Genomic DNA, 11681 nt, shown 5'->3' with positions numbered 1-11681 from the left:
TAGGCGAGGCCGCGGCTTCGGCCTAGTCCGCGGCGTCCGGCCTCGCGGACTAGGCCGAAGCCACGACCTCGCCTAAAAACTCATGCCCGCAGCGCCTCCGGACCGGCGCTGACACCGTGCCGGGCCTGAAGAGCTGCCGGCAAGGAGTTTTTAGTTGAAGCCGCGGCTTTGGCCTAGTCCGCGAGGCCGGACGCCGCAGACTAGGCCAAAGCCGCGGCCTCGCCTAAAAGCTCATGCCCGCAGCGCCTCAGGACCGGTTTACAAAGAAAAAAAAACTCAATTTGAATCGTGAATCGAGTTTTTTTTAAGAGAATCGAAGATTTTTTTTTTTAAGAAAATCTCACAGCCCTACCCTAAGATAAAATGTTCAAATTGGGCCCAATTAGCCATTTTCCCTCCCTGGTGTCATGTGACTCGTTGGTGTTACAAGGTCTCAGGTGTGAATGGGGAGCAGGTGTGTTAAATTTGGTGTTATCGCTCTCACTCTCTCATACTGGTCACTGGAAGTTCAACATGGCACCTCATGGCAAAGAACTCTCTGAGGATCTGAAAAAAAGAATTGTTGCTCTACATAAAGATGGCCTAGGCTATAAGAAGATTACCAAGACCCTGAAATTGAGCTGCAGCACGGTGGCCAAGACCATACAGAGGTATAACAGGACAGGTTCCACTCAGAACAGGCCTCGCCATGGTTCAACAAAGAAGTTGAGGTCACGTGCTCAGCGTCATATCCAGAGGTTTTCTTTGGGAAATAGACGTATGAGTGCTGCCAGCATTGCTGCAGAGGTTGAAGAAGTGGGGGGTCAACCTGTCAGTGCTCAGACCATATGCCGCACACTGCATCAAATTGGTCTGCATGGATGTCGTTCCAGAAAGAAGCCTCTTCTAAAGAGGATGCACAAGAAAGCCCGCTAACAGTTTGCTCAAGTCAAGCAGACTAAGAACATGGATTACTGGAACCATGTCCTGTGGTCCTGTGGTCTGATAAACATGTGGCAGCAACCAGGTGAGAAGTACAAAGACAAGTGTGTCTTGCCTACAGTCAAGCATGGTGGTGGGAGTGTCATGGTCTGGGGCTGCATGAGTGCTGCCGGCACTGGGGGGCTACAGTTCATTGAGGGGACCATGAATGCCAACATGTACTGTGACATACTGAAGCAGAGCATGATCCCCTCCCTTCAGAGACTGGGCCGCAGGGCAGTATTCCAACATGACAACGAAATCAAAAACGCTCCAAGATGATCACTGACTTGCTAAAGAAGCTGAGGGTAAAGGTGATGGACTGGCCAAGCATGTCTCCAGACCTAAACCCTATTGATCATCTGTGGGACATCCTCAAACGGAAGGTGGAGGAGCGCAAGGTCTCTAACATCCACCAGCTCTGTGATGTCATCATGGAGGAGGGGAAGAAGACTCCAGTGGCAACCTGTGAAGCTCTGGTGACCTCCATGCCCAAGAGGGTTAAGGCAGTGCTGGAAAATAATGGTGGCCACACAAAATATTGACACTTTGGACCCAATTTGGACATTTTCACTTAGGGGTGTACTGACTTTTGTTGCCAGCGGTTTAGACATTAATGGTTGTGTGTTGAGTTATTTTGAGGGGACAGCAAATTTACACTGTTATACAAGCTGTACACTCACTACTTTACATTGTAGCAAAGTGTCATTTCTTCAGTGTTGTCACATGAAAAGATAGAAAAAAATATTTACAGATATGTGAGGGGTGTACTTACTTTTGTCAGATACTGTATATAGTTTGGCTCTAGTCATTCAACCTCAGGCCAGAAACTAGACTCAGACTTTCTAGACTGTTTTAAGACTATTTAGGACAGGCCATTGGGAGGCTTTCCATACTCTGCTGTTTATGATACTGCTAGACGTTTACAGCATCCTGCTTTCCATCTGATTTGGGGTTTTCTGTCATTTGTGCTTTACCTGGATTTTATTTTCTTTTATCCAATGTGTGGCCTGACCTGGCTATTTTCTGGTGATGGATTGCATGAGTTGTCAACTCTCCACTACAGACAGAAGCTTTAAAGAAGTACAGGGAAAGCTGGTTTGGCTAAAGTCCGCTGTCGGCTGACATCACCGAGCCAGTCCAGGCTCGGGAAAAATCAGGACCATATGGTCAGGATCCACCCAGATGCCTGGACTGGCACCTAGCTCAGCCTCTCAGCAAGCTGCCCCCTTACCCTCCACAGTCCAGTGCTCCAGTGAGCGAGGAGGGGGTAGAGCAGAGAGCCGGTGACTGACAGTCAGCAGCTTTCTGCTAACAGAGCTGTGAGAACCGAGTGATCAGCGGTGTTTGATCGCCCGGTTCTCAGTCTTAGAGCGGGCAGGGGACAGATGCAGCATCCACCTAGGTAAGTATGAGTTAAAAAACAAAACAAAAACCTAAACTTCTCTTTTAAATCTGACCATTTTCATCACTGACTTGTGAACTTTGGAGTATTGTGGGTCCCCATTCTCCACACTCAGTTTGGGGTTCATCATTTGGTCCCAGTGGACCTTTCTTTCTAGCAGGGTATGTAGGGACAATCTCCACACCTCAGTTATACTTTCCTCCTGAATGCATCTCACTTTTCTGCACACTTTTCCCGGAGAAGCGTCTTGTATGGACTTGTCAGGTAGAACGAGGAATTCCTTCTCTATGAGTCTTGGCACAGCTTTGTCCAACATGAGATCAGCTGGCAGTCTTTACCTAAAGCCAGGTATGGGGGAGGGGTGAGGCTTACTAAAGCCAAATAGACTGTTCACTTTTGCAGGGGCAGTTCCTCCAGAGATTTGTAAATGAGGGGAAGTTCTTCCGACTTCCATCATTCAATCATCTGGAAGCAAAAGTGCAGTTTTTTATTTTCCTTGCATGTGGTTGGCTATTCTTTTCAGACTGAAACTTTACCTCATTTACTAATGTAGCGCTGGTAGATTTGCAATCTACCGCATGTTCGGTAAATTTAGTAAATTGTGTGTTAGGAAGGTTAAAAGTTCGCCTCTGTTCCAGCTTGGCTGACGTTGTGGGTGTTTCCGTGCTGACCGGTGGGTGTCGCTGTTACCACTGGTCAGGGTTGGAAAGGCAACGCGTTGAAGCGTATGGATGCTCCTCTGTCCCGGAGGCACGCTTGGTGGAGGTGGTCCCCCGAGTTGCATTCTGGGCGAGGGTATTTATGGAACAGACGCCATATTTTGGGGTTCGTTTTACAGCCACCTGCTGGCCCTCCTGGCCGACAGGTATGCGTTAAGGAGCTACCTCGTGGTCCTCCGTCTGGGAGGCCCACGATACAGAAGGCGCAGGGGTGGGTCCAGAGGCTTGTCTGGAGCCTACCACCGCGGCCGAGGAATGGTCCTGAGCTGTCGGTCCCATGTGACGAAGCTGGACAACCGAGGAGATCCCAGGGGAGGACCCATCTTGGAGAGATCACGCAGCGTGCTGGTCTATAGAGGGGCCTGGTGAATCGGTTGGAGGACGTATCCAAAAGTAACTATACAGCATAATGTTGCCGGCTCGGCTTAAAGGTTCAAGCACTGTGACTGACTTTCACTATAGCAAGTCTATACATCCTGTGGCAGAGGATCATATGGATTTTATTCCCAAACAAGTCTGTGGCAGAGACGTTGTCCCACAAGGGGAGTGCATTTCAAATAGTATTTGAATTATACCAAGACCTTTTGCCAAGGGAACCCTTTCAGAGAATATTTGAGTTTCTCCTGCGAGTTTCCATTCTACCTCTTTCCTGCTACTTCCTAAGTCGTTTGTTTAATAAAGCATTGAAAACGTACTCCAGTGTTGGTGCGTGTGTCGTTCAGAGGTAAACTCAATGGAACCCTAGACCCGGTGCCGGTGAAACAGAGGGAAGCAGAGTGAAGGTAACAGAACCGCTTAAACCAGCAGCTCCACCGTGAGTTAGTGCTACATGTGGGGGCTCGTCCGGGATTTGTTGACCGTCAGTTGCTGCAACCCAGTGGAGTGTTTTACCGGGAGTTTACAGAGCGAGCTGGACTTTGAAAGAAAATCTTTTCAGGAAGAGGAAAGGTTACACTGCAGGACTTTGCTTCTAAGTACGTAGACACTGGGCGCCAGAGAATGGCCCAGGAGTTACGTGACTGGAAGAACAAGTGTGAGGAGTTACCCTACTTGCTACCGCGTGGGACGCGTGTATGTGTTTGGCGCCAGAGGGAAAGAGAGGCCTCGTGATCGTGCCGAGAAGATCAGAGTGTGGCCATGTCTTTTTCGGCGTTGCAATCGGTTGTGGGACCCAGAGTGTTCTCTGCAAGCACCATGATGAATACTGTGTAACCTGGGACTTTTCTCATGGATACTGGAGTTCGATTGAAGCCGCAGGGGAGGTTTGTCCTGTATACCTCGGGAGATGTCGAGGGATTGGGCATGACCTGCCATCGATGCGAAGGATTGGCCGTGCATCTTCGTCCATTCGGCTGATGTCCACAGTGTGGAGAATACCTGTTTGTGGTGGAGCAACCTACCATGCCGCCCCTTGCCTATCGGATGGATTGGGTGACAGGTATCGCTACAGTGGAAGCTGCTATTGCTACAGAGAGGGAGCGACGGGCTGCCACTTTGCCTGTTGCTGCTGACAATGTTCCAGAAAAAAGACATTGTTGCTGTTGTCTCACCCGGAGACATTACTTTGGTTCCTGAGTCCAATATGCCTGCTCCTGTGGTGTCTATTCAGAAGAAGGTGGGCTATATAAAGGCTTCCCGCGGCCGTGGCCGAGGCCTACCCCAGAGGATGCCTGAGCCGGAGCTCCCAGAGTCTACGTCCGGAACGGGTAAGCCACTGTTGGGAACTGTAAATAAATATTTGCCAGCTGAAGAATTGAGAGACTCGGAAATAGAATCCATGTCGGATCTTTCCGGTGATGATGACTTATTTGAAACCATGTCGCAAGAGCTATTGTGGTCACAAGGCGAAGATGTTGCCTCCACAATGACTTTTCCTGAATGGACTGCCATGAGTTCTGGGAAGACGTCACCCTGTGTGGCTACTAATTCACTACAGACACCGGCTGGGTCTATGGTGAGAAAGTCACTAAATTCTTGTGTACCGCCTGGTATGGGGAGAGGCAGATCTTTGCCAAAACTTGCTCGCTTGCAACGGATGTTAAACAAGCGTGTTGCCGCAGAGTATGGATTGGAGTTTCCCTATGTGCCCCAGGATGTTATGCAGGAGATTGAAGCTAATCGGGAACTTTGGTACAGTGAAGCTGTTTGGGACTACTTGTCTGTGCCTAAGCCCTTCAGAAAGACTGGATGTTCCATCCGGATGGATGAACGTTTTAGCGGATGCTTTGTACATTGGAACTTCGATCGGCACATCTATGCCGATAAAGTGGTAATTTGCAGACAAGGAAAGGACAATGTTGTGTACTTTATTACCACTGTGGATAAAGAAGGGAAATCGTTAACCTTGCCAGATCCTCGGTTTTACTGGTAATTATGGACAATAGAACTTTGAAGTTACCTAGTTAGATAGTGACAGGGTAAAGAGGTCTGCGTGGTCAAGATCTATGGATCCTGTTCTGTGTTGAAATCCAAGGACTTCTTGTTTGCTAGCCGGATTCTTTTAGAGAAAAAAAAAAAAGTTCTTATGCAGGGATGGACTCCTTAAGTATATATTTTTTTCTAATGTAGATTGTGGGAAGAGAGTTTCATTTTTAATGAGACTTTGCTCCTACTGTTGTATAGGATATATGTGTGTGTGTTTAACTATGTTTCCTTTTTAGGGATCATCGGATCATATATAGAGCTGGGAGGCTTTTCAGCTAGTTAGTTAGTGAGGTTGTGTAAATCATACTGTGGTTTTGTTTACGGCAGTGAACATAATGTTTTATAGATATAAGTCTCATAGTGTCTTTAAACTGTCCTTTCTCTCCCTGCCTATCTAAAGTTATAAGAAACTCAAATGCTTACTCTCAGGCTTGAGAGTTACTGTTACTGTGTCAGGACAGACTTTGGGGACAACGTCTATTGTAGTGGGGGGAGTATGTAGCGCTGGTAGATTTGCAATCTACCGCATGTTAGGTAAATTTAGTAAATTGTGTGTTAGGAAGGTTAAAAGTTCACCTCTGTTCCAGCTTGGCTGACGTTGTGGGTGTTTCCGTGCTGACCGGTGGGTGTCGCTGTTACCACTGGTCAGGGTTGGAAAGGCAACGTGTTGAAGCGTATGGATGCTCCTCTGTCCCGGAGACAAGCTCGGTGGAGGTGGTCCTCCGAGTTGCATTCTGAGCGAGGGTATTTATGGGACAGACGCCATATTTTGGGGTTCGTTTTACAGCCACCTGCTGTAGGCACAGGGCACAGGGGTGGGTCCAGAGGCTTGTCTGGAGCCTACCACCTCAGGAATGGTCCTGAGCTGTCGGTCCCGTGTGACGAAGCTGGACAACCGAGGAGATCCCAGGGGAGGACCCGTCTTGGAGAGATCACGCAGCGTGCTGGTCTATAGAGGGGCCTGGTGACTCGGTTGGAGAATGTATCCAAAAGTAACTATACAGCATAGTGTTGCCGGCTCGGCTTAAAGGTTCAAGCACTGTGACTGAATTTCACTATAGCAAATCTATACATCCTGTGGCAGAGGATCGTACGGATTTTATTCCCAAACAAGTCTGTGGCAGAGACTTTGATTCGTGATGCGTACTGGTTGCTAGAAAGTTGAGAGAGGCCTATCCAGACGAGCAAGGAGTGTGTCCCACAAGGGGAGCGCATTTCAAATAGTATTTGAATTATACCAAGACCTTTTGCCAAGGGAACCCTTTCAGAGAATATTTGAGTTTCTCCTGCGAGTTTCCTTTCTACCTCTTTCCTGCTACTTCCAAAGTAGTTTGTTTAATAAAGCATTGAAAACGTACTCCAGTGTTGGTGCATGTGTTGTCCAGGAGTAAACTCAACGGAACCCGGTGAAACAGAGGGAAGCAGAGTGAAGGTAACAGACCCGCTTAAACCAGCAGCTCCACCGTAAGTTAGTGCTACACTAAGAACTGGAGGAACTGTCTTATGTCCCTTTAGTAAACCCTCCCCCCCCCCATAGTATACATCCGGCTGTGCATTAAACAGTATCTCACAAAAGTGAGTACACCCCTAAGTGAAAATGTCCAAATTGGGCCCAAAGTGTCAAAATTTGTGTGGCCACCAATAATATGGAGTGACCATGAACAGTGACAGGTGTATGGGGTCGCCATGAACAGTGACAGGTGTATGGGGTCACCATGAACAGTGACAGGTGTATGGAGTCACCATGAACAGTGACAGGTGTATGGAGTCACCATGAACAGTGACAGGTGTATGGGGTCACCATGAACAGTGACAGGTGTATGGGGTCACCATGAACAGTGACAGGTGTATGGAGTCACCATGAACAGTGACAGGTGTATGGGGTCACCATGAACAGTGACAGGTGTATGGGGTCATCATGAACAGTGACAGGTGTATGGGGTCACCATGAACAGTGACAGGTGTATGGGGTCATCATGAACAGTGACAGGTGTATGGGGTCACCATGAACAGTGACAGGTGTATGGAGTCATCATGAACAGTGACAAGGTGTATGGGGTCACCATGAACAGTGACAGGTGTATTGGGGTCACCATGAACAGTGATAGGTGTATGGGGTCATCATGAACAGTGACAGGTGTACGGGGTCATCATGAACAGTGACAGGTGTATTGGGGTTACCATGAACAGTGACAGGTGTATGGGGTCATCATGAACAGTGACAGGTGTATGGGGTCATCATGAACAGTGACAGGTGTATGGGGTCACCATGAACAGTGACAGGTGTATGGGGTTCCTATGAACAGTGTCAGGTGTATGGGGTGACCATGAACAGTGACAGTTGTATTGGGGTCACCATGAACAGTGACAGGTGTATGGGGTCACCATGAACAGTGACAGGTGTATGGGGTCACCATGAACAGTGACAGGTGTATGGGGTCACCATGAACAGTGACAGGTGTATGGAGTCACCATGAACAGTGACAGGTGTACGGGGTCACCATGAACAGTGACAGGTGTATGGGGTCACCATGAACAGTGACAGTTGTATTGGGGTCACCATGAACAGTGACAGGTGTATGGGGTTACCATGAACAGTGTCAGGTGTATGGGGTCACCATGAACAGTGACAGTTGTATTGGGGTCACCATGAACAGTGACAGGTGTATGGGGTCACCATGAACAGTGACAGGTGTATGGGGTCACCATGAACAGTGACAGGTGTACGGGGTCACCATGAACAGTGACAGGCGTATGGGGTCACCATGAACAGTGACAAGTGTATGGGAAAATAGGAAGGAACTAGTGTTTGAGCTACTCCTGGTGATTTCTGCCACATCCCATGTATAAGGAAGAAGACCAAAAATTGTATATGCCCCAAAAAGGGATATTATAGGTAGTGCGTCACCAGGAGAGAATTTTTAGTAGGTGCGGATAGAGTACAATAATGTTTAAAAAATTAACAAAGTTTTGATTGTTTACAAAGTATACAAAATATACAAAACATATAGTGAATATAAAATCAAATATGAAGACAGTGATTGATTGAAATACAACTGCTATAATGCTGTAGTAGACCACCCTAGAAGACCCACTATGGTCAAATACATAGAGTGGGAATACAGCAAGAGCACCCTACATGTTTCGGAATAACATAAAAAGACTCAGTTCTTTTTATAGTGTATACTTCCTTCCTCAGGGGTTTCAAAGAAGCAGACTGCTGTATTTCTAAAAAAAGAAAATATATATAGATATGTGTAAGTAAATGTATTTGGCACCTACATATACCATGAAAAAAATAGTAAAATAAATTGGGAGTTTAGAGATTTTATCTCCCAGCAAAGCACAGGGACATCACAGTCATAAATCCCAATCTGAAAATATATATATGCATGTATATACTCACAAAGCATTTGTCTCTTCATTGTAAATGCTGTACATAGAAATGTTGAGAGATGAGCTCCCACATCCTTGGGTCCAAGGAGTTAATTTAGTTTTCACAAATAGCTCCCACAAGGAGTGGTTGTTACGGGGGAGGTAAAAGGGAAGTCTTGGGTGCTGTGCAGGGTTGACTTTGGTGTCCCCAAAAGAAAAGACAGCAGGCCAGGGCTCACAAGAGCCACCACTGATAGGCAAAATTGGCGTGCATCTAAGAAGTGATAAAAGATAATAACTAGTAAAGAACGCTGCACTCTAAAAAATCCCTCCATACATCTTGAAGTGCGATATAGTATAAAGATCAGTATGTTATCAAAAGTAGAAAAGCAGAAAAAAGTATATCTCACTTCAAGAGGATAGGTATAAACTGGGCATAGTTGTCAAAAAGGGGATTTAGATTACATAACTAACCTTTGTTGTTTGGTTGCGCTGAATCACCCTGCAGGGATTGCAGGGACAGCTGCAGGGACAGCTATGTAGCAGAGATGTGTGTGTATTGTGTTGGAACTATATACCTGGTGTTTGGAGGGTGGAGGCACAGAGCCACCAATCATTAGCATTTGAGATAGATGTGAGCCCAGGAGAAGATCATCAGCTTAAATTAGAAGCGGACGAAAAGCCCTTTCAGGCGATCAGCTGTGTATACAAACAGACAGACGCCAACCAATCGTGGCTCCTCGGCCTGAGCGGCATCCAACGTCAGCGCGCCCAGGAGCGCAGTGACGTCAGACGTCTACGGAGGCCGCTGACACGGAAAGAGGTCAGCCTGGCAGGGTGGAGATGGAAAACCTCCCATTGCGTCAGCGCGAGACACTAGGTCAGGCGCATGCGCACCAGTGCTGCTGACAAAATGCCTACGTCCCCATGATGTGGAAACTGAGGCCTTTCCGTGTCGGGGAGCACCGACGAGCCATCTCAATGGGGACAGTAACAAAAAATATATAATAATAGCAGACCCAGACAGTTCAGTATAATTGTGGTGGGGGGGATATACTTGAAAGTAAATTAAAAGGAAGTTGGAAAGGCTTAGCCAAGGATGGACATCAAAATAGACCCAATTAGGAAAAATTGGATGACATGTTGAAACACAGTAATGAGCAACAGAAAACAGACACAAAGAGAAGGGGAATGGTAAGCAACACAAGAGCTTCCAATCTTTCTATAGTTCCTTATCATAACCCCCTGTGGCAAAACCTGGGAGAAACGGTTTCAAATTGAAGGCTTCATTGAGGCCCGGTGGCATTGTCGCATCAAGTCTTGATATCCAGTGGAGTTCCCGCTGTAGGAGGACCTTATTAAAATCTCCCCCATGAGAGCTTGGATGCAGACGATCCAATACTAAAACGGAAATTTTGGGACAAATGCCACCATGTACTTGAGCTACATGTCTGCCCAACGGGAGGTCAGGGTCAGCTGATTGCATGGCCCTGAGATGGCGATAAATTCTCTGCCATAATTTTTGTAGGGTTTTCCCCACATAAAAACAGTAATGCCCCGTACACACGGTCGGATTTTCCGATGGAAAATGTCCGATCGGAGCGTGTTGTCGGAAATTCCGACCGTGTGTGGGCTCCATCGGACATTTTCCATCGGATTTTCCGACACACAAAGTTGGAGAGCAGGAGATAAAATTTTCCGACAACAAAATCCGTTGTCGGAAATTCCGATCGTGTGTACACAAATCCGACGGACAAAGTGCCACGCATGCTCAGAATAAATAAAGAGATGAAAGCTATTGGCCACTGCCCCGTTTATAGTCCCGACGTACATGTTTTACGTCACCGCGTTTAAAACGATCGGATTTCCCGACAACTTTGTGTGACCGTGTGTATGCAAGACAAGTTTGAGCCAACATCCGTCGGAAAAAATCCTAGGATTTTGTTGTCGGAATGTCCGAACAAAGTCCGACCGTGTGTACGGGGCATTACAGTTACATAATAGTAGATACACTACTCCTGTTGTTTGGCAGTTTGAGAAATGTTTAGGCACAAAGTGCATGCCGTTGGGTAAATATATGTTCCTCCTTGTGTCCATGTACTTACAGTAGGAACAGGATCCACATTGGAATATGCCCACTGTAGTACATGAATCACCTCTTTCTTGTCCCCTATATTCACTCTGAACTAATAAGTCTCCCACAGAAGTAGCTCGTCTGTAGGTAACTAGGGGCCTTGGGGGTACGAAAGGGCCTATGGTCGGGTCGGAAGTCAATAGATGCCAATATTTTTGGCATATCTGTCTAACTTTGTTATGATTGTTTGTATAGGTGGTGATTATTCTAGAACTGACATCAGTAGTTGATGTTTGCTTGGGGATTAATAGTTCATGTCTATCCTTCAAGTTGGCACGTTTAAAGGCTTTTTTGAGACACTTGTGGCTGTAGCCACGCTGTAGTAACCAATTTTTGAGTTTGTTAGCCTCGTGTTTAAAGTCTGAATAATTTGAGCGATTACGTTTTATCCTCAAATATTCACCGTAGGGGATTGAGTTAATTAATGGTTTGGGGTGAAAACTAGATGAGTGTAGTACCGTATTCCCTGCAGTTGGTTTCCTGAATAGTTTAGAGGATAATACATTGGATTCATTGGTTGAAATTTCAATGTCCAAAAAGGTGATAGTGACCTTGTCAGATAACATAGTAAATTTGAGATTAAATTGATTTTTGTTCAATGCCTCCAGGCATTCATTTAGAAGAGATTGAGGGCCATCCCAGACGACGAAGATGTCGTCTATGT

This window comes from Aquarana catesbeiana, linkage group LG07 (genome assembly GCF_042186555.1).
Source record: "Aquarana catesbeiana isolate 2022-GZ linkage group LG07, ASM4218655v1, whole genome shotgun sequence".
Lineage (NCBI taxonomy): Eukaryota > Metazoa > Chordata > Amphibia > Anura > Ranidae > Aquarana > Aquarana catesbeiana.
Note: the sequence above shows the minus strand (reverse complement) of the source record.